This window comes from Hyperolius riggenbachi, chromosome 2, assembly GCF_040937935.1.
Source record: "Hyperolius riggenbachi isolate aHypRig1 chromosome 2, aHypRig1.pri, whole genome shotgun sequence".
Taxonomy (NCBI): Eukaryota; Metazoa; Chordata; class Amphibia; order Anura; family Hyperoliidae; genus Hyperolius; species Hyperolius riggenbachi.
This window is the reverse complement of record NC_090647.1, coordinates 56,623,520-56,648,039: the sequence shown is the minus strand read 5'-3', so window position 1 is coordinate 56,648,039 and position 24,520 is coordinate 56,623,520. Positions and strand designations below refer to the sequence as shown.

Sequence of the window (24,520 nt, the reverse complement as noted above, 5' to 3'; positions counted from 1 at the left end):
CTTGTCTGATAACCCGCTCTGTTGCCGAACCCTGCCCGTCTGACTACCTGCTCTGCTACCGACCCCGGATTGCTCAAGGATCTGCGGTTCTACCAGTCTGTTACAGAACCTGCGTGGCAACATCATCTCTGGTGTACGGGTCATTGCAGTACCAGACCCGTCCTGCGGGAGTCTCCAGTTCCTGCTCACTCCAACGACTGGATCTGCGAGCACTCCTGCCCCGTGTTAACCCAAGGCACCTGTTTCCAGTTCAGGGCTTGGGGTTGATAAGCCGCAGGGGTTGCTGTCCTCAGCACATCGGTCTCCTTACCTTCAGGTACGTGACAGAGGGAGAAGGGAGGAGGAGGGAGGGAGGAGGGAGGAGGAGGAGGGAGGAGGGAGAAGGGAGGAGGGAGGAGGGAGGAGGGAGAAGGGAGGAGGGAGGGGGGAGAAGGGAGGAGGGAGAAGGGAGGAGGGAGGAGGGAGGAGGAAGGAGGGAGGAGGGAGGAAGGAGGAGGGAGGAGGGAGAAGGGAGGAGGGAGGAGGGAGGGAGGGAGGAGGAGAAGGGAGGAGGGAGAAGGAGGAGGGAGGAGGGAGGAGGGAGGAGGGAGGAGGGAGGAGGGAGAAGGGAGGAGGGAGAGGGAGGAGGAGGAAGGGAGGAGGGAGGAGGGAGGATAAATCTCCCTAGCAGAGTGTGTAGCAGCTGTCCCATAACTAATTAGTGTAGGTAGGCAAATGGTATAAAGGACCTTGCTTGGAGGAGGGAGGGAGGGTGGGTCCTCCAGCAGTGATGTGTATTTCACTCAATTAGGTGTTGCTCCAGGTATTAGAGCTTTTGAAACATGTTTTCTATCATTTTTCCAGCTGATAGAATGTTTTAAAACTTTGAAAGTTCGCCTCCCCATTGAAGTCTATTGCGATTCGCGAACTTTTTCGCGAACCGAACCTTTTGCGAAAGTTCGCGAACAGGGTTCGCGAACCTAAAATCGGAGGTTCGGCCCAACTCTCGCGGCGGCAAAGTCCGGGCCCAAACGACCGCAATACGCCCATCGGCGGGGGCGGCTGCGGGAGTGGCTATGCGGCGATCGCGTCATTCGTGACGCGATCAGCCGCCGGGGACTCGCTCCGCCCACCGCTTGTAGTAACCCGCTGGCCATTCGGAAGCGCCGGCGGGTTACTAGCACCCGGATCGCCGCTGCACATATGTATAATAGGCTTTGTAATGTATACAAAGCCTATTATACTGGCTGCCTCCTGCCCTGGTGGTCCCAGTGTCCGAGGGACGACCAGGGCAGGCTGCAGCCACCCTAGTCTGCACCCAAGCACACTGATTTCCCCCCCCTGCCCCCTGATCGCCCACAGCACCCCTCAGACCCCCCCCTGCCCACCCCCCAGACCACTGTTTGCACCCAGTCACCCCCCTAATCACCCATCAATCACTCCCTGTCACTATCTGTCAACGCTATTTTTTTTTATCCCCCCCCCTGCCCACTGCCCCCGCCTGATCACCCCCCCACCCCTCAGATTCTCCCCAGACCCCCCCCAGACCCCCCCCCCGTGTACTTTATGCATCTATCCCCCCTGATCACCTGTCAATCACCTGTTAATCACCCGTCAATCACCCGTCAATCACCCCCTGTCACTGCTACCCATCAATCAGCCCCTAACCTGCCCCTTGCGGGCAATCTGATCACCCACCCACACCAATAGATCGCCCGCAGATCCGACATCAGATCACCTCCCAAGTGCAGTGTTTACATCTCTTCTCTCCTCTAAACACCCACTAATTACCCATCAATCACCCATCAATCACCCCCTATCACCACCTGTCACTGTTACCCATCAGATTAGACCCTAATCTACCCCTTGCGGGCACCCAATCACCCGCCCACACGCTCAGATTGCCCTCAGACCCCCCCTTATCAATTCGCCAGTGCAATATTTACATCTGTTATTCCCTGTAATAACCCACTGATCACCTGTCAATCACCTATCAATCACCCCCTGTCACTGCCACCCATCAATCACCCCCTGTCACTGCCACCAATCAATCAGCCCCTAACCTGCCCCTTGCGGGCAATCTGATCACCCACCCACACCAATAGATCGCCCGCAGATCCGACATCAGATCACCTCCCAAGTGCAGTGTTTACATCTCTTCTCTCCTCTAAACACCCACTAATTACCCATCAATCACCCCCTATCACCACCTGTCACTGTTACCCATCAGATTAGACCCTAATCTGCCCCTTACGGGCACCCAATCACCCGCCCACACGCTCAGATTGCCCTCAGACCCCCCCTTATCAATTCGCCAGTGCAATATTTACATCTGTTATTCCCTGTAATAACCCACTGATCACCTGTCAATCACCTATCAATCACCCCCTGTCACTGCCACCCATCAATCACCCCCTGTCACTGCCACCCATCAATCAGCCCCTAACCTGCCCCTTGCGGGCAATCTGATCACCCACCCACGTCAATAGATCGCCCGCAGATCCGACATCAGATCACCTCCCAAGTGCAGTGTTTACATCTCTTCTCTCCTCTAAACACCCACTAATTACCCATCAATCACCCCCTATCACCACCTGTCACGGTTACCCATCAGATTAGACCCTAATCTGCCCCTTGCGGGCACCCAATCACCTGCCCACACCTCAGAACGTCCTCAGACCCCAGCCCTGATCACCTCGCTAGTTCATTGCTTGCATCTATTTCCCCCCTCTAATCACACCTTGAGACACCCATCAATCACCTCCTGTCACCCCCTAGCACACCTACCCATCAGATCAGGCCCTAATTTGCCCTGTGTGGGCTCCTGATCACTCGGCCAAACCCTCGGATCCCCCTCAGACCCCCTTCCGATCACCTCCCCAGTGCATTGATTGCATCTATTTTCCCTCTAACCGCCCCCTGAGACACCCATCAATCACCTCCTGTCACCCCCCTTGCACTCCTATCCATCAGATCAGGCCCAAAACATCCTGTCATCTAAGAGGCCACCCTGCTTATGACCGGTTCCACAAAATTTGCCCCCTCATAGACCACCTGTCATCAAAATTTGCAGATGCTTATACCCCTGAACAGTCATTTTGAGAAATTTGGTTTCCAGACTACTCACAGTTTTGGGCCCGTAAAATGCCAGGGCAGTATAGGAACCCCACAAGTGACCCCATTTTAGAAAGAAGACACCCCAAGGTATTCTGTTAGGTGTATGATGAGTTCATAGAAGATTATATTTTTTGTCAAAAGTTAGCGGAAATTGGATTTTTATTGTTTTTTTCACAAAGTGTCATTTTTCACTAACTGGTGACAAAAAATAAAATCTTCTATGAACTCACCATACCCCTAACGGAATACCTTGGGGTGTCTTCTTTCTAAAATGGGGTCACTTGTGGGGTTCCTATACTGCCCTGGCATTTTAGGGGCCCTAAACCGTGAGGAGTAGTCTAGAAAACAAATGCCTCAAAATGACCTGTGAATAGGACGTTGGGCCCCTTAGCGCACCTAGGCTGCAAAAAAGTGTCACACATGTGGTATCGCCATACTCAGGAGAAGTAGTATAATGTGTTTTGTGGTGTATTTTTACACATACCCATGCTGGGTGGGAGAAATCTCTCTGTAAATGGACAATTGTGTGTAAAAAAAATCAAAAATGTGTCATTTACAGAGATATTTCTCCCACCCAGCATGGTTATATGTAAAAATACACCACAAAACACATTATACTACTTCTTCTGAGTACGGCGATACCACATGTGTGACACTTTTTTGCAGCCTAACTGTGCTAAGGGGCCCAAAGTCCAATGAGTACCTTTAGGATTTCACAGGTCATTTTGAGACATTTGGGTTCAAGACTACTCCTCACGGTTTAGGGCCCCTAAAATGCCAGGGCAGTATAGGAACCCCACAAGTGACCCCATTTTAGAAAGAAGACACCCCAAGGTATTCTGTTAGGTGTATGATGAGTTCATAGAAGATTTTATTTTTTGTCACAAGTTAGCGGAAATTGATATGTATTGTTTTTTTTTTCACAAAGTGTCATTTTCCGCTAACTTGTGACAAAAAAAAAATCTTCTATGAACTCACCATACTCCTAACAGAATACCTTGGGGTGTCTTCTTTCTAAAATGGGGTCACTTGTGGGGTTCCTATACTGCCCTGGCATTTTAGGGGCCCTAAACCGTGAGCAGTAGTCTAGAATCCAAATGCCTTAAAATGACCTGTGAATAGGACGTTAGGCCCCTTAGCGCACCTAGGTTGCAAAAAAGTGTCACACATGTGGTATCGCCGTACTCAGAAGAAGTAGTATATTGTGTTTTGGGGTGTATTTTTACACATACCCATGCTGGGTGGGAGAAATCTCTCTGTAAATGGACAATTGTGTGTAAAAAAATCAAACAATTGTCATTTACAGAGATATTTCTCCCACCCAGCATGGGTATGTGTAAAAATACACCCCAAAACACATTATACTACTTCTCCTGAGTACGGCGGTACCACATGTGTGGCACTTTTTTGCACCCTAAGTGCGCTAAGAGGCCCAAAGTCCAATGAGTACCTTTAGGATTTCACAGGTCATTTTGCGACATTTGGTTTCAAGACTACTCCTCACGGTTTAGGGCCCCTAAAATGCCAGGGCAGTATAGGAACCCCACAAATGACCCCATTTTAGAAAGAAGACACCCCAAGGTATTCCGTTAAGAGTATGGTGAGTTCATAGAAGATTTTATTTTTGTCACAAGTTAGCGGAAAATGACACTTTGTGAAAAAAAACAATTAAAATCAATTTCCGCTAACTTGTGACAAAAAAAAAAATCTTCTATGAACTCACCATCCTCCTAACGGAATACCTTGGGGTGTCTTCTTTCTAAAATGGGGTAATTTGTGGGGTTCCTATACTGTCCTGGCATTTTAGGGGCCCTAAACCGTGAGGAGTAGTCTTGAAACGAAATTTCTCAAAATGACCTGTGAAATCCTAAAGGTACTCATTGAACTTTGGGCCCCTTAGCGCAGTTAGGGTGCAAAAAAGTGCCACACATGTGGTATCGCCGTACTCAGGAGAAGTAGTATAATGTGTTTTGGGGTGTATTTTTCCACATACCCATGCTGAGTGGGAGAAATATCTCTATAAATAGACAATTGTGTGTAAAAAAAATAAAACAATTGTCATTTACGGAGATATTTCTCCCACCCAACATGGGTATGTGTAAAAATACACCCCAAAACACATTATACTACTTCTCCTGAGTACAGAAATACCACATGTGTGGCACTTTTTTGCAGCCTAACTGCGCTAAGGGGCCAAAAGTCCAATGAGCATCTTTAGGCTTTACAGGGGTGCTTACAATTAGGCACCCCCCAAAATGCCAGGACAGTGAACACACCGCACAAATGACCCCATTTTGGAAAGTAGACACTTCAAGTTATTCAGAGAGGAGCATAGTGAGTCCGTGGCAGATTTCCTTTTTTTTGTCGCAAGTTAGAAGAAATAGAAACTATTTTTTTTTCTTTTTTTTGTCAGAAAGTGTCATTTTCCGCTAACTTGTGACAAAAAATAAAATCTTCTATGAACTCACCATGCCTCTCACTGAATACTTTGGGATGTCTTCTTTCCAAAATGGGGTCATTTGGGGGGTATTTGTACTATCCTGGAATTTTAGCCCCTCATGAAACCTGACAGGTGCGCAGAAAAGTCAGAGATGCTTGAAAATGGGAAAATTCACTTTTGGCACCATAGTTTGTAAACGCTATAACTTTTACCCAATCCAATAAATATACACTGAATGGTTTTTTTTTTTATCAAAGACATGTAGCAGAATAACTTTCGCGCTCAAATGTATAGGAAATTTTACTTTATTTGAAAAATGTCAGCACAGCAAGTTAAAAAAGTCATTTTTTTGCCAAAATTCATGTCTTTTTTGATGAATATAATAAAAACTAAAACTCGCAGCAGCAATCAAATAGCAGCAAAAGAAAGCTGTATTAGTGACAAGAAAAGGAGGTAAAATTCCTTTAGGTGGTAGGTTGTATGACCGAGCAATAAACCGTGAAAGCTGCAGTGGTCTGAATGGAGAAAAAGGCTCTGGTCCTTAAGGGGCGAAAAGACTGTGGTCCTTAAGTGGTTAAAGTGTACATGAGATGGGGCAGGAGAAAAAATGTATACATACCAGGAGCTTCCTCCAGCCCCCTCCAAGCTGATCGTTCCCTCACCATCCTGGATCTTCCACAATCGGCCCCAGTAAGTCGTCCTCTCGGGGGCCAGTCTGCGCAGGTGCAGTCTGGCTGCCCATGCTCCCCCATCACCAGGCCCGGATTTACATCACAGGAGCCTATAGGCACAGATGTCCTGGCGCCTTAGATTTCGCCCTCCATGAAACTACAATCCCCCACCAAACTGCATCACTAGTGTGTTGGCTGTCCCAGCTGTCACTTTTCCCTTACTTCCCTTGCCCATCACAGGTCGCTGCAGGTGCCTCTTAGTATTAGATAGCCAGAAGAACCCTTAATATTAAGTAGCTAGAGCTGCCCCCAAGTATTAGGTAGCTAGAGGAACCTCAGTATAAAGTGGCTAGAGGTCCCCCTTACTGAAAGGAGATCTCATCAGAGGAATACCGAAAGCAGGGTGAGTAACCTCTCATTTACACTCTTATTATGACTTTTCATAGGGAAGGAGGGTAGTGAGCCGCCTTTCCATCATCAGGCGCCTGTAGGCACGTGCCTACAGTTCCTTATGGTAAATCCAGCCCTACCCATCGCGCTCCGGTAGCCGGGAGCGTTCTGCACCTGCGCAGTAGTACTACGAAGACGCATAATGCTTCCAGCGACGGGAGTGCAATGGGGGCATAAATGCGGCCAGGCTGCACATGCGCAGTACGCAACAGACTGAAGGACTTACCCGGGGCCGATTGCGGAAGATCCAGGAGGCGGTGGTGGACAGCGAGCACCGGCGTAATCACCGGGGATGCGACCCCCTCAGCCACAGGGGAACCCGGGGCTGCTCCGGGGCCCGCCAGCCATGTGCGGGGGAGGGGGGGGGCGGACGCCCGCCCGATTCTAGGACCCCCCAACCAGATGTGGAACTGGCCGCCGGGCCAGTTCATTCCCCACAGCCGTAGTCTGTCTCCCTTGAGGCAGAGCAGGGCACTTTACGATTAGTTTATGGTGAAATGCTGCCCACTTTACGATCAATTTCTGGTGCATTACGATTATTATTTTATGGTGAAACGCTGCCCCATTACAATTATTTTATAGTGAGACGCTGCCCCATTACAATTATTTTATAGTGAAACGCTGCCCCATTACAATTATTTTATAGTGAAACGCTGCCCCATTACAATTATTTGGTACCTATGGGGGGCCCATCCAAATTTTCGCAGGGGGGCCCAGTGATTTCTAGTTACGCCCCTGACAGCGAGGGAGCGATTAGCCTGGAGGGGGCTGGAGGAAGCCCCAGGTATGTATACATTTTTTCTCCCACCCCATCTCAGGTTTCCTTTAGAGAGAAGATGCAAATTATCTCCTAGGAGATAACTCAGGAAAAAAAACGTTAATTTCATATAGGCCCCAGAGGTAAAATACGTGAACTACTGACCTTTTTCTATCTCCCCCCTGCGGCCCTGCCCCTCAAAAGTTGTATTCTTCCAGGAAATCTTTTATGGCTTATCAGTGAGGTTTACTATATTCCTAACAAGGTACAAAAAAGAGAGAAGCAGTCACTTCTACCCCTGAAAATTAACTCTTTCAGATAGCAAAATAAAAAAGATAAACCTGTTTATTAGTATGTTTTGCACTGTACTTACACATTTATCTCATCATGTCACATGTCGCCTCAAGTACACTTAGCCAATAAACGGTATCAACCTGATTCCAAAATTCTTGCCTTTACTGGTGCCTAACACAGTACAATACTCTACTGCTTATGCGCTGAGATGTCGCGAACGGTTCCCGAACCGGTGCGCGTCCTAGATTGCGCTACTGTTGCCGGGCACTTTCTGCGCATGTGCGTGAAGTCATGAGTGACGTCACGCTCATGCGCAGAGAGTGTCCGGCAACAGAAGCGCAATCTAGGACACGCACCGCCGGTTCGGGCCATCTCTACTTATGCGAACTGATCATGCATGAAAGACATGTATATATTATACATTTGTTTCATAAAACTGTCTTATTGTGTTTTATGATGTAAGTCTATAATAGCTCCTCATCCTTATTAATAAAATGTGACATCAGAGTAACAAGTTAATCAATACAAAAACAGGAACAGTGACCCAGAGAACAGTGCCGCATTCACTGCTTGGAAAATCAATAGCAGGCTATTTGTCAAAGCTCTACCAGGCTGAGGGAGTTCATGGTCCCTCCGAATTCTTTGCAGACAGATCAGTGTTTGCTGATAGTTGGGTGACTTCCGTGCTGGTTTCCACCAGGTGTAGGACTTACTCATCTACCCTCAGTCCACTCACACGCGGAGTCTACAGCACCTGTATCTCTACTGACTTAGCACCTGTACCTCTTTCTCTCTACTGACTTTGCAGGTACGTAACCACATTTACCGTCTATCGTAGAGTTCAAGGCTGGCTCTACCAAAATGAGGAAGTAGATGTAGTTTGAAGGTTTTACGTGACTTGTGAAAATGACTGATTTCTGTGGCTCCTTTCATTATTTAAGGATAAGAGTGTTAATAATAACATAGATATGGCTAAATGAGTTCTAGGACAGAAGACGCAAACACGGTGGTGGACTCCGGTGAGTAACGATGTAGCCACAAAGCATCATATGTCAGCCTACAATATCTCTCTGCCACCACTGTCTTCCTTGCTTGATTTTACTCAAATCAAATCAAAGATGGCTTTATTGGCATGACCAAGATTCATACAGGCATTGCCAAAGCAGGGGGGAATGGGGGACATGGAGAGGGGTGGGGTCGGCGAACAATGGGTAAGCAGTTTGCGGACATTTTTAGATTTACAATTCATTTATGCTCTTCTCAGTCTGTGGCATGCTATGACATAGTGTGCGGTGATTGTCACTGTGGATTCCTCCTCTCAGTCTGTGACATGCTGTGACATAGTGTGCAGTGATTGTCACTGTGCATTCCTCCTCTCAGTATGTGGCATGCTGTGACACAGTGTGCAGCGATTGTCACTGTGGATTCATCCCCTCAGTCTGTGGCATGCTGTGACACAGTGTGCAGCGATTGTCACTGTGGATTTCTCCTCTCAGTCTGTGGCATGCTGTGACATAGTGTGCAATGATTGTCACTGTGCATTCCTCCTCTCAGTCTGTGGCATGCTGTGACATAGTGTGCAGCGATTGTCACTGTGGATTCCTCTTCTCCTAGTAGAATGTAGAGATGTATCTTATCCTCTAATGTGTGAAACTCTGTCTCTGCCATCTCTGTGTGTCTGTTTCCTCTCCTCCTCTTTGTTTACTCTTTCCTCCCTTGGCCACTGAGTTACGCACTCCTCTGAGCTTTCTACAACAATTTGTGCCTTACGGCCCAGATACAATTCACTTTTTCACCTGGGAGTTTTCTCCTGGGTGATATTTTTACAACTTGTAAATAAAAAGCCTTTTTAAAGCACCAAAAAGCATAACAAATACTCAAAATAATTTTGACAAAGCTTTTTACCTACTTTTTGGTACTATTCCCATTGTAAAGTGCTGAAAAGTTATTTTATTATTATTATGACTGGATAGTGTACTGGTTAAAGAGAGTCTGAAGCGAGAATAAATCTCGCTTCAGACCTCATAAATAGCAGGGGCACGTGTGCCCCTGCTAAAACGCCGCTATAGCGCGGCTTAACGGGGGTCCCTTCACCCCTAAATCCCCCTCGGTGCAGCGGGGGAGCGCTTCCTGGTTGGGGCAGGGCTAACCGCCGCAGCCCTGCCCCACGCGCGTCTGTCAGCGCGTATCTCCGCCTCTCCCCCGCCCCTCTCAGTCTTCCTTCACTGAGAGGGGCGGGGGAGAGGCGGCGATGCGCCGCTGACAGACGCGACTGGAGGCAGGGCTGCAGCCGTTAGCCCTGCCTCCAGGAAGCAATAAATCTGCGACCTTTCTACGACACTCTTTTGCGGGGGGTGGGTTGGGGGTGAAGGGACCCCCGTTTAGCCGCGGGATAGCGGCGTTTTAGCAGGGGCACACGTGCCCCTGCTATTTATGAGCTCTGAAGCGAGATTTATTCTCGCTTCAGAGTCTCTTTAAGGGCTCTGCCTTTGACATGGGAGACCAGGGTTCGAATCCTGGCTAGGTCAAGTACCTATTCAGTAAGGAGTTCAAGGCAAGACTCCCTAACACTGCAGGGTGGCCTCTTGAGCGCGTCCCAGTGGCTGCAGCTCTTGAGCGCTTTGAGTCCGACAGGAGAAAAGCGCTATACAAATGTTCGGATTATTATTATTTATTGTATTTATAAAGCGCCAACATATTACGCAGCGCTGGACATTAGTTTAGGTTACAGACAATATTTAGGGGTGACCTACAGCAATATGACAATACAGGAATACAAGAAAGACCAGATCACACAGCACTGTATGAGTACCAGGTAATGCTTAGTCAGTCACTGGATGGAGCATGGAGATTAGGCAAGTTAGGTTCACTCAGATGCATAGCATGGGTGCACAGTAATGGAGGTGCATGATCAGGTAGGACACAAAAGGAGGAGGACCCTGCCCAAAGGCATACAATCTAGAAGGAGAGGTAGAGACACAAAAGGTAGGGGACCAGAGTTCAGCTGTGGGTTTAGAGCAATTGTGAGGGGTGGTAGGCCAGAGTGAAAAAGGTGAGTTTTGAGGGCCTTCTTGAAGATGTTGAAGGAGGGGGCTGCACTAATGGGTGGAGGTAGAGAGTTCCAAAGTGTTGGAATTGGTCATGGATTTTGCTGCCCGAGGGAGGCAGAGCTTTGCGCTGTAGCTCTGCCTCAAGTCCAATCAATCTGCGATGGTCGCCGCCTCTCCCCGCCCCTCTAATAGTTTTAAATCAAAGTTGAAAAATTATCTCCTAGGAGTAAACACTGTCCAGGCCCATGTACAATTAACTTTTTCTCCATAGTTTTCTCCTTGGAGATAATTTTTCATCTGCTATAAATTATACGTTTTCAGCACTTTGGAATTGAAAACATATCAAAAAGTAGGTGAAAAAGTACTACCAAAATTATTTTGAGTATTTTCTTGCTTGCTGGTGACTTATTCAGTATTTTATAGACAAGGACTCATGCAATTCACTTTTTCTCCTCAGTTTTCTCCTAGGTGATATTTTCACAACTTGTCAATAAAATGCTTTCTTAAACCACCAGCAAGCAAGAAAATGCTCAAAATATGTTCAACATTACTTATGTGTCTACTTTTTGGTACCTTTTTATTGAAAAGTGCTCAATAGTTATCGTAAAGAGACTCTGAAGCTTCCCTAAATCACTGTTTTCACTTCACAATCCTGGTAAGCGTTATTGCCCCCTCTGAAACACCACATCCCCGTGGCAGAAATCTCAATGAATCCCCCCAAAAGCACAAGGCAAAAATCCACGACTTTCCTGGTCGTGGATTTTGCTGCCCGAGGGAGGCAGAGCTTTGGGCTGTAACTCTGCCTCAAGTCCAATCAATCTGCGATGGTCGCCGCCTCTCCCCGCCCCTCTCAGTGAAAGAAGACTGAGAGGGGCGGGCAGAGGCAGAGATCGGCACATATTGACGGAGTAGAGGCAGAGCTACTGCTTAAAGCTCTGCCTCTACAGGAAGCGATTCCCTAATATTTGCCAGAGGATTTGGGGGAGATTGATTGAGACTGCAGCCACAGGGGAAAGCAGTAAAAAAGGGCGCATATGGCTAATAGACAAAAAGGACGCGACCATAGACTGCAATGCAAAATATCGGCTATTAAGCGCCCGACAGGAAATTTGGGCGCCTGAGAAATAGCGGTTGCAGGGATCGTGTTAGCAAAAGTTTTTGTTTACAGAATAAGGTTTATTACAAATATCGTTTACAAATTCATTTTAACTTTGTGTTATACTTATTTCTTTGTTTTTAAATTTCACTTATAGGAGGTTTTACTTATTTTTAGTTTTTAAAATTGCTTTCAGGACTGCAACAAGTAAATTTTCGTTTACACTTATATTATCATTTTAAAATTCGTTTTCATACGTATAATGCTTAAAGTGACTCTGTAACAAAAATTACAATGTTTTTTCTACCATCCTACAAGTTCCTAAACCTATTCTAATCTGTTCTGGCTCACTGCAGCATTTTGTACTATCACGGTCTCTGTAATAAATCAATGTATCTTTCCCCTGTCAGACTTGTCGTCCTGTGTCTGGAAGGCTGCCAACTCTTCCGTGCTGGTCTGTTCCTCTATGCACACTCCAGTGTGTGTTTTATTTACATAAGCCAGCAGCTTCTCTGCTATCTTATCAGTGATAGAAGAGAGCTGGATAAAAATCCTCCTCTGTTAGGCTGTGAAAGTAGCTGGCTAACACATACTGAGGAATTACAAACACAGGCACAGGCAGAGCTGTCTGCAGGAAGCCTGTAATGTTCAGTGCATGAGAGAAGAAGGGGACAGAAGGTAAACACACAAATGATCTTTTGAGATTCAAAAGGAAAGCTGTATACAGCCTGCTTGTGTATGGATGTATTTTCTATGTGTGGACATATTGTACATCAATCTACTTCCTGTTTTGGTGGCCATTTTGTTTGTTTATAAACAAACTTTTTAAAACTGTTTTTGACTACTTTTAATGCGGCGGGGAGCGGCGAAATTGTGACAGAGGGTAATAGGAGATGTCCCCTAACGCACTGGTATGTTTACTTTTGTGCGATTTTAACAATACAGATTCTCTTTAACCACTTAAGCCCACAGGGTTGAAATTTTTTGCATCTGAGCAACTTTCACCTCCCATTCATTTGCCAATAACTTTATCACTACTCATGACAACGAATGGATCTATATCTTGTTTTTTCCACCACCAATTAGGCTTTCTGTGGGTGATACATTTTGCTAAGAGCCACTTTACTGTAAATGCATTTTAACAGGAAGAATAAGAAAGAAATGGAAAAAAAATCATTATTTCTCAGCTTTTGGCCATTATAGTTTAAAATTCATACATGCTACCATAATTAAAACCCATGTACTTTATTTGCCAATTTGTCCTGCTTATTACACCATTTAAATTATGTCCCTATCACAATGTATGGCGCCGATATTTTACTTGGAAGTAAAGGTGCAATTTTTCAATTTGCGTCCATCACTATTTACAAGCCCATACTTTTTTAAAAAATATATTAATACACTCCTTTGACATGCATATTTATAAAGTTCAGACCCTTAGGTAACTATTTAAGTTTTTTTTTTTTTTTTATTTATTGTAAAAAAAAATTTTTTAAATTAAACATTGTATGTGGGTAATTTTTGGTGTGGGAGGTAATCAGTTATTTTTTTTATGTAAAAAAGTGTTTGTGTAATGTAAAATGTATGTGGGTGTAGATTTACTATTTGGCCACAAGATGGCCACAGTCAAATAGTCCTGGGAGCGATCGAGCTCGCTCCCAGGAAAAGAAAGAAGACTGAACTTTTTGGCACGCAGAAAAGCTGCAGCGTCTGGAGAGACGCTGTCGGCTTTTCTCCGGGGGGATGCGATCGGTGAAAGGGATCTATAATCCCTTTCACTGTTCGCTGGGCTAACGGCAGGTAGCGGGAGCGCGCACGGGTGGGCCCGCGGGAGCGCGCGCAACCCGCGGGAGTGCGCGCAGCCTAACTGGACGAGAAATCTCGTCCAGTTAGGCTTAAGTGGTTAAATATCGTTTTCAACCTTATTCTATTAGAAATGCATCACTTTTGGTATTAACTTTGTTATTTACACTTATAATGCGTAGATTACAGTTTTCAGATTTATTAACTTACTAATATATCGCTTTTAATATTACCGTTATTTTAAGATTTTTTAATGCGTACATGATTGTAAGGCTATTTATTCTATTATATATATATGTATACCTTTTTCTATTTATAATATTATTAATGTGTATGTGATTTTAAGGCTATTTATTCTATTACAAATATATAAATTATTTTATTCATGTAATTTATAGTGAAGTATTTTAAGGATTAAATATATTATTGTTTATATGTGTGTAAGGGTGTTTGTGCAGTGGAGATGGTTAGGGTTAGCCACCACCAGAGAGATGGTTAGGTTTAGGCGCCACCAGGTGGTTGGTTAGGGTTAGGCACCACCAGGGTAGATTTAGGGTTAGGCACCAACAGGGAGGTCTTAGGGTTTGGCACCACCAGGGGGTGGTTAGGGTTAGGCACCACCAGGGGGTGGTTAGGGTTAGGCACCACCAGGGGGTGGTTAGGGTTAGGCACCACCAGGGGGGTGGTTAGGGTTAGGTACCACCAGGGGGGGGGGGTCTTAGGGTTAGGCACCACCAGGGGGTGGTTAGGGTTAGGCACCACTAGGGGGGTGGTTAGGGTTAGGTACCACCAGGGGGTGGGGTCTTAGGGTTAGGCACCACCAGGGGGTGGTTAGGGTTAGGCACCACCAGGTGGGTGGTTAGGGTTAGGCACCACCAGGGGGTGGTTAGGGTTAGGCACCACCAGGGGGGTGGTTAGGGTTAGGTACCACCAGGGGGGGGGGTCTTAGGGTTAGGCACCACCAGGGGGTGGTTAGGGTTAGGCACCACCAGGGGGGTGGTTAGGGTTAGGCACCACCAGGGGGTGGTTAGGGTTAGGCACCACCAGGGGGTGGTTAGGGTTAGGCACCACCAGGGGGGTGGTTAGGGTTAGGTACCACCAGGGGGGGGGTCTTAGGGTTAGGCACCACCAGGGGGTGGTTAGGGTTAGGCACCACCGGGGGGGGGGGTTAGTGATAGGCAACACCAGGGGGAGGGGCTAGGGATTAGGGATAGGTACAGGGAGAGCTCTGTGTGAGAGTAGGGTTAGGTATAGTTACAGTACAATATTTGTAATATATATACAATTTATTAAATTATGTATATTTACACAGAGGGGGGGTCTAGGGGTTAGGGATAGGGAGAGATCTGTGTGAGCCTACAGTTAGATATAATTGCAGCAAAATACCTGTAAAATCTACCATTGTATTACTATGCTTAATACAAGTGTAAATATCGTTTTTTATTATAGGCGCTATTTGACGTTTCATTTCCGACATCGTTTGTTGTTATAGATGGTATTTTGCCGTTTCGTTTCCGTTTATACAACCTATTTAGCACTAGATTTTTGTTTATAAGCTATAAACTAGAGATGGGACGACGAATCCGGCGAATCCACGAATCCCTCGAATATTGGGAAATATTCGAGATTCGTGGATTCGAATCCCGACGCCATTTCCCCCTTAACGAATCCGCCGAATCCCCGCGCGCAACCGCCGATCCCCCGCTCGTCCTCTTCCGACCCCTCCGCGCCTCCTCCGCTTGCCCCTTGCATAGAAGTGAGCATTGGCTCACCTAACACCTGGCCGGGATTCCCTACCTGCCGCCAGCGCAGAGCCGCAGACCCGCAGACCTCTTGCTTCCTCCTCTGTTCCCTCTAGTAACCGCCCGGCGCTTCAGTGATGACGCGTATGCAAATGCCGATCACTAGAGGGAACAGAGGAGGAAGCAAGAGGTCTGCGGGTCTGCGGCTCTGCGCTGGCGGCAGGTAGGGAATCCCGGCCAGGTGTTAGGTGAGCCAATGCTCACTTCTATGCAAGGGGGAGGCACGGGGGACGGAGGAGGCCGTGGGGGTGAGCGGAGGAGGCACGGGGGGGAGCGACACCTACCTACCTACCACTATACCTACCTACTTACAGGCCCCTATACCTACCTAAAGGCCCCCTATACGTACCTACCTACCGGCCACTATACCTACCTACAGGCCCCTATACCTACCTAAAGGCCCCCTATACGTACCTACCTACCGGCCACTATACCTACCTACCTACAGGCCCCTATACCTACCTAAAGGCCCCCTATACCTACCTACCGGCCACTATACCTACCTACCTACAGGCCCCTATACCTACCTAAAGGCCCCCTATATGTACCTACCTACCTACCGGCCACTATACCTACCTACCTACAGGCCCCTATACCTACCTAAAGGCCCCCTATACGTACCTACCGGCCACTATACCTACCTACCTACAGGCTCCTATACCTACCTACCGGCCCCTATACCTACCTACAGGCATCTATACCTACCTACCTACCTAAAGGCCCCCTATACATGCCTACCTACCTAAAGGCCCCTATACCTACCTACCTAAAGGCCCCTATATCTACCTACCTACATATACTTAAGGCCCTATACCCTGCTACCTATACTGAAGGTCCCTTTAACTACCTACCTACCTACAGGACACTATACCTACCTACCTACCGGCCACTATACCTACCTACCTACCTTCAGGCCACTATACCTACCTAAAGGCCCCCTATACGTACCTACCTACCTACCTACCTAAAGGCCCCTATACCTACCTACCTAAAGGCCCCTATACCTACCTACCTACATACCTACCTATACTTAAGGCCCTATACCCTGCTACCTATACTGAAGGTCCCTTTACCTACCTACCTAAAGGCCCCTATACCTACCTACATACCTACCTATAATTAAGTCCCTATACCCTGCTACCTATACTGAAGGTCCCTTTACCTACCTACCTATACTGAAGGCACATGTACCTTACTACCTATAGTGAAGGCCCCTATACCTAGCTACCTACCTATACTAAAGGCACATATACCCTGCTACCTATACTGAAGGCACATATACCCTACTACCTATACTGAAGGCCCCTATACCTAGTTACCTACCAATACTGAAAGCACATGTACTGTGCTACCTATACTGAAGGCCACTATACCTTGCTACTGATACTGAAGGCACATGTACCTTGCTACCGATACTGAAGGCCTCTATACCTTGCTACCTACCTATACTGAAGGCCCATATACCCTGCTACCTACCTATACTGAAGGCCCATATACCCTGCTACCTATACTGAAGGCCCATATACCCTGCTACCTATACTGAAGGCCCATATACCCTGCTACCTATACTGAAGGCCCATATACCCTGCTACCTATACTGAAGGCCCATATACCCTGCTACCTATACTGAAGGCCCATATACCCTGCTACCTATACTGAAGGCCCATATACCCTGCTACCTATACTGAAGGCCCATATACCCTGCTACCTATACTGAAGGCCCATATACCCTGCTACCTATACTGCAGGCCCCTATACCTTGCTACCTATACTGAAAGCTACCAATATTGAAGGCACCCATACCTAGCTAGCTATACTGAAGGCACCTTTACCTCGCTACCTATGCCTGGGTACCTATACTGCGGGCAACTATACCACGGATCGCACAATTCTTATGTGCAGGATTCGTTAGATTCGGGATTCGAAAGGTTCGAGATATTCGAGAACCTTTTCAGATTCGGATTCGGATTCGAAAAAATTGTGGATTCGTCCCATCCCTACTATAAACGAAAAATATTGTTTTACATTTCAACTTACAATTTCGGCAATAATCCGCACCCTTTTTTCCAGGCACCCTTTTTTGATGCACATGCTATGTTTCGGGTAGGGCAATCATGCCTAACAGGATTGTGAAATAAAAACAGGGATTTAGGGATGCTTTAGTCTCTCTTTAAAGAGAAGATGAAAAAAAAATCTCCTAAGAGAAAACTTAGGAAAAAAAGTTAATTGCATATGGGCCAGGGTGTACTTTTTTTTGTTGATTTTTCAGTTGTAGTTGTAGCTGCTGAAACATTATTCTAAGAAGAAGATGAAAAATGATCTCCTAAGAGACAATGAAGGAGGGTCCGCAACACCTCCATGTAACCACCTAAGTTTGATGGGGTCCAAAAAGGACATACCAATGTTTGAAAAGAAAACTCTTTATAAAACTGCACCACTCAAGGAAAGTTTTTGGAAAATACACACAAATGATCTTTATTCCATATGATCAGGCATTAGATAAAAATACGATAATTTAATGCATTAAAAACATTTAGACCATGCTACCCATAAAACTCCTTGCTGTTGCAATCATGCTCAGAAAAAATAAATACATATGCTTCCAAATGAATATAATTTCTGTATAATATATACTACACAATTCTGTAAAAAAATACAGTCCGGACCATAAATATTGGGACATCAACACAATTCTAACATTTTTGGCTCTATACACAACCCCAATGGATTTGCAATGAAATGAACATGATGTGCTTTAACTGCAAATTGTCAGCTTTAACATGAGGGTATTTACATCCAAATCAGGTGACAGGTGTAGGAATCACAACAGTTTGCATATGTGCCTCCCGCTTGTTAAGGGACCAAAAGTAATGAGACAGAATAATAATAATCATAAATCAAACGCCAACGTACAGTATATCTATGCCCCTTTTAACTTCATTTCCCTCTCAGGGCGTAGATATACGCACCCCCGCCGCTACCCGCCGCTGACCGCGTTCCCAGGCTGTAACTGAATGCAAAGGATTTGCTACCAAGTATTACAAAAGTGAAAGTTTGATTTATGATTATTATTATGCCCCATTACTTTTGGTCCCTTAACAGGCGGGAGGCACATATGCAAACTGCTGCAATTCCTACATTGTTAAGCTGATTTGGATGTAAATACCCTCAAATTAAAAAGTGACAGTCTGCAGTTAAAGAACATCGGTCCTGATTCGCAAAGCTTTTCTGTTAAATTATCTCACCTTATTTATTAACTTACAATTTATCTCTTTTCTTAAATGACTTAACTCATGATTAACCTCACCTTATCCTTATATACACTGGTTGATTTGCCATCAGATCCGACCAACAGATAGATCCCTCTCTGATCGAATCGGATCAGAGAGGGATCGTATGGCTGCCTTTACTGCAAACAGATTGTGAATTGATTTCAGCCTGAAACCGATCACAATCTGTGGAGCTGCCGCTGCCTCCAGTCCCCCCCCCTTCCCCCCCCCCCCCCCCATATATTACCTGCTCCGGCCGGCGTGTCCCCTGGTCTCCGCTGTCACTTCTCCGCGCTCGGCTGCAGCTTCACTGAACTTCCTGCCAGAGAAGTTTAAACAGTAGAGGGCGCTCTACTGTTTAAACTTCCTGCCAGGACAGGAAGTTCAATGAAGCTGGAGGAGCCGAGCATGGAGAAGTGACAGCGGAGAGAGCAGGGAAACACCTGCCGGCTGGAGCAGGTATTGTATTGCCGCTAGCGTCGGTCGTCCGAAATTCGAACGCCGCTATTGACGCACCCCTGACCCGCACGGACGGATTGATGGGAAGCAACGGGAACGATTGATTTTGGACGGAAATCGATCGCTCTGTCAGCATTTGCGCAACGATTTCACAGCAGATTCGATCACAGTGATCGAATCTGCTGTATATCGGCAGGAAAATTGTTAGTTGTATGGGCCCCTTAACTTAACTTATGGTTTAGCGCTCCTTATCTAGCTTAAATCATGGTTTAGCGCTCCTTATCTAACGTAAATCATGGTTTAGCTCTCCTTATTTGATATAACTCATGGTTTAGCTCTCCTTATTTGACATAACTCATGGTTTAGCTCTCCTTATTTGACATAACTCATGGTTTAGCTCTCCTTATTTGACATAACCAGGCCCGGATTTACATCACAGGAGCCTATAGGCACAGCTGTCCTGGCACCGTAGACTCCGCCCCCATGAACCTACAAACCCCCGCCGAACTGCACCGCAAGTGTACTGGCTGTCCCAGCAGTCACTTCTCCCTTACTTTCCTTGCCCTTCATGGATAGCAATAGGTGTCCCTTAGCATTAGGTAGCCAGAGGTACCCTCAGTATTAAGTAGCTAGAGGCGCCCCTTAGAATTAGGTAGCCAGAAGTACCCTCAATATTAAGTAGCTAGTAGTGCCCCCAAGTATTAGGTAGGTAAAAGAACCTCAATAGTATTAAGTAGCTAGAGATGCCCCCGACTGAAGGAAGATCTCATCAGTGGAATGCCGAAAGCAGGTTGTGTAACCACTCATTTACACTCTCATCAGGACTCTGCATAGGGAAGGAGGGAGAAGCCGCCTTTCCATCATCAGGCGCCTGTAGGCACGTGCCTACAGTGCCTTATGGTAAATCTGGCACTGGACATAACTCATGGTTTAGCTCTCCTTATTTAACTTAAATCATGGTTTAGCTCTCCTTATTTGACATAACTCATGGTTTAGCTCTCCTTATTTGACATAACTCATGACATAACTCATGGTTTGGCTCTCCTTATTTGACATAACTCATGGTTTAGCTCTCCTTATTTGACATAACTCATGGTTTAGCTCTCCTTATTTGAAATAACTCATGGTTTAGCTCTCCCTATCTATTTATCTCATGAATTATCTCTCCTTATTTGTTTCTCTCCTGCATTAGCACTCCTTGAAAAATAAGTAAACTTTGTGAATCAACCCCTTTTGTGTTTGTTTCATTTCAAATTCCTTGTGGTTGTGTATAGAGCCAAAAATGTTAGAATTGTGTCGATGTCTCAATATTTATGGACCTGACTTCATATATACACATCAACACTGGGGGCTAAAACCAGAACCCACAGGTGGATGAACCCGGGCTCAGTAATGTGCAATATGTGCAAATACAATAATATGCAAAAGTCTCAAATATATTGTGATCAGTGATGTATCTAAGGTAAACCCTGCAAAGAATGTGTCACACAAGGGGCTTGATTCACTAAACCGTGATAACTCATATAACGGCCGTTTTTGCGTGCATTTTCGTGTGCAATTGCAAATTTTTGCAAAAATTCGTGATTGCGCACAAACATTTGTGAAAACGGCCGTGATGTGAGTTATCCTGGTTTAGTGAATCAAGTCCAACATGTGAGAAAATACATACTCACATGGGCCCCCAGGCTGTGAAGGGCACCAAGGGAAGGGGAGAGAACATTGAAGGGCCCCCTCTAAGTTTCCCTGGGGGGGGCCACATGACATGTAGTTATGCCCCTGGTCTCTACCATAATCAGGATAAACAAATGTATATTTGACGAATGAACGAATGTTGGCAATGTTTAAAGGAAATTAACATGATAGATACCACTGAACAACAGACTTTATCTTCTCATAAACAAAACATACATCAGATCATAAAGATTAATTATAACGTACACGGTGTTAAGAAATTCCTGGTCCGTACATATAAATATCGTCCATCATTCTACAAGCGTGACAGGTTCTCGCTGAATGTTTTCCTCTGATTGACTGCCCAGCAGAGCTTGGATGAAAACGTTATTGTCTACTGACCATATGTAGTCAGCAGGAGCCACAGTAGACACTTCCCGGTCACAGAACTGGTTGCAGTATACACAGTCTGGTAATACTATGCGATTTGTTTAACCAACTGGATTATTTATAAGACTAGTCTAGCAAGTTTTTTTTTTTTTTTCTACAGAGCAGTCTGTGAACTATGCCCTGCTTGGGGCATTTGTTCTGCCCAGCAGATGGCCTCTGTAAAATTCCAGTACTTTATTGTCATTTATTTCCTTTTCAGTGACGGATAAAACACTTATAAATCTGTATGCAGGGCAAACAACAGTAATTTAAATGAACAAGAACCAGGGAAAATGTAGGAATAGGGAAGTGGAAATCTAAATAGGCAATTGAAAGATGGCTGATTCATATAAGGTATCAAGCCTCTTACATGTGAATGTTAAAGCATACCCGAGGTGACATGTGATCAGGGCTGTTCAAATCCGATCCGGGAGATATCCGGATATCTCCCAGTAAACCTGTGGGGGGGTCAATCTTACCTGTCTGACGTCTTCTTAGGTCTGTCCCTCGGTGCCTCCCACGATGCGCTCCAAGCGGCTGTCACGTCATTACAAACACTTCCTCCTCCGGGTTGAAGGAGGAAGTGTTTGTAATCACGTGACGCGCATGGAGTGCATCGTGGGAGGCGCCGAGGGACAGACCTAAGAAGACGTCAGACAGGTAAGATTGACACCCCCCCCACAGGTTTACTGGGAGATATCCGGATAGCTACTCTCCGGATGTCTCCCGGATCGGATTTGAGCAGCCCTGCATGTGACATGATGAGATAGACGTGGGTATGTGCAGTGCCAAGCACACAAATAACTGTGCTGTGTTCCTTTTTTTTCGTTCGCTGCCTGAAAGAGTTAAACATCAGGTATGTAAGTGTCTGACTCAGTCCTGACTCAGACAGGAAGTGACTACAGTGTGACCCTCACTGATAAGAAATTCCAACTATAAAACACTTTCCTAGCAGAAAATGGCTTCTGAGAGCAAGAAAAGAGATAAAAAGGGTCAGTAGTTCATAAATTGAGCAAAAACAATATAACAGTTAAAACTTAAAAAGTGGATTTAAACATAAAATAAAACTGTGGAATATCTTAAAATGTCATTTTTAGGAGAAGGAAGATAGATACAATTGTTTATTTCATTCGTTTATTTTCGCCTCGGGTGTCCTTTAAAGAGGCACCGTAGTGACATATAGTAGAATGCTGTAAATTATTCAGGATACATGCTTTCACATTAAATGGAGTCTGAAGTTAAAGGACAATTCAAAGGTACAATAAATATAGGTTGCCAGCCAGGGGTGAGCCTGGGGTGCCTGGCACCTGGGTGCAAGATTTTCTCTGGCGCCTATGGGAGTGGTTAAATTAACCACGCCCAACCACATAACCACACCCATGTCCTTCCTAATCACACCCACACCTTCCACCTCTTTACGCATGCATGTGATACCCCATTCCTACCCCTCTTCCATGGGCTTGCTCCTGGCTGGCTTTGGCTTCCTGCGAGTGACAGTCTGCTAGTCTCTGGACTGACTCAGGCTGAGAGGCTCTGCGAGTGCGACGCAGTCACACACTGCGTATTTATGGCTGCCTGCGGCCACCCTACTCTCGCTCGCTGACGTCGGCTCCTCCCCCCTGCCAAGCCCAAGGTGGGCTGCCTGTATCTTTCCCGTTGCACCACACAGCCTGCCAGTGTTGCCAACCTTTCACGTTATTTTTTACTGACAAATACCTAAAAATTTACTGACAAAAGATTTTTACTGACAAAAATTCCCCACTAAATGCACATAAGAGACAGCTTTTCCCCATGTAAATGCACATAACGAGAGACTGCTTTTCCCCATGTAAATGCACATAACGAGAGACTGCTTTTCCCCATGTAAATGCACATAACAAGAGACTGCTTTTCACCAGCAAATGCACATAACAAGAGACTGCTTTTCACCAGCAAATGCACATAACAAGAGACTGCTTTTCACCAGCAAATGCACATAACAAGAGACTGCTTTTCACCAGCAAATGCACATAACAAGAGACTGCTTTTCACCAGCAAATGCACATAACAAGAGACTGCTTTTCACCAGCAAATGCACATAACAAGAGACTGCTTTTCACCAGCAAATGCACATAACAAGAGACTGCTTTTCACCAGCAAATGCACATAACAAGAGACTGCTTTTCACCAGCAAATGCACATAACAAGAGACTGCTTTTCACCAGCAAATGCACATAACAAGAGACTGCTTTTCACCAGCAAATGCACATAACAAGAGACTGCTTTTCACCAGCAAATGCACATAACAAGAGACTGCTTTTCACCAGCAAATGCACATAACAAGAGACTGCTTTTCACCAGCAAATGCACATAACAAGAGACTGCTTTTCACCAGCAAATGCACATAACAAGAGACTGCTTTTCACCAGCAAATTCACATAACAAGAGACTGCTTTTCACCAGCAAATGCACATAATGACAAACAGCCAGTGTCCCCAGGATATGTAGCCAGGGGGTATATGTGCCCGGGATAGGTAGCCAGGGGGTATATGTGCCCGGGATAGGTAGCCAGGGGGTATATGTGCCCGGGATAGGTAGCCAGGGGGTATATGTGCCCGGGATAGGTAGCCAGGGGGTATTATGTGCCCGGGATAGGTAGCCAGGGGGTATTATGTGCCCAGGATAGGTAGCCAGGGGGTATTATGTGCCCAGGATAGGTAGCCAGGGGGTATTATGTGCCCAGGATAGGTAGCCAGGGGGTATTATGTGCCCAGGATAGGTAGCCAGGGGGTATTATGTGCCCAGGATAGGTAGCCAGGGGGTATTATGTGCCCAGGATAGGTAGCCAGGGGGTATTATGTGCCCAGGATAGGTAGCCAGGGGGTATTATGTGCCCAGGATAGGTAGCCAGGGGGTATTATGTGCCCAGGATAGGTAGCCAGGGGGTAATATGTGCCCAGGATAGGTAGCCAGGGGGTAATATGTGCCCAGGATAGGTAGCCAGGGGGTAATATGTGCCCAGGATAGGTAGCCAGGGGGTAATATGTGCCCAGGATAGGTAGCCAGGGGGTAATATGTGCCCAGGATAGGTAGCCAGGGGGTATATGTGCCCAGGATAGGTAGCCAGGGGGTATATGTGCCCAGGATAGGTAGCCAGGGGGTATATGTGCCCAGGATAGGTAGCCAGGGGGTATATGTGCCCAGGATAGGTAGCCAGGGGGTATATGTGCCCAGGATAGGTAGCCAGGGGGTAT

The 24,520-nt window shown here is 46.1% G+C and overlaps 1 protein-coding gene across 2 annotated transcripts in view; it reads left to right on the top strand.

Moving 5' to 3' along the window:
- LOC137545496 (transmembrane 4 L6 family member 1-like) overlaps positions 1 to 24,520 on the top strand; it is a 139,246-nt gene that overhangs the window by 53,576 nt on the left and 61,150 nt on the right. Inside the window, exon 1 of one of the 2 annotated variants that reach the window (XM_068266817.1) lies at positions 8,328 to 8,516. The exons of the other annotated variant lie outside the window; for it this stretch is intronic. The gene's annotated coding sequence lies outside the window, so the exon portion shown is untranslated. Of the gene's footprint in view, positions 1 to 8,327; positions 8,517 to 24,520 lie in introns of those variants that run through there. 2 annotated transcript variants of the gene reach the window in all.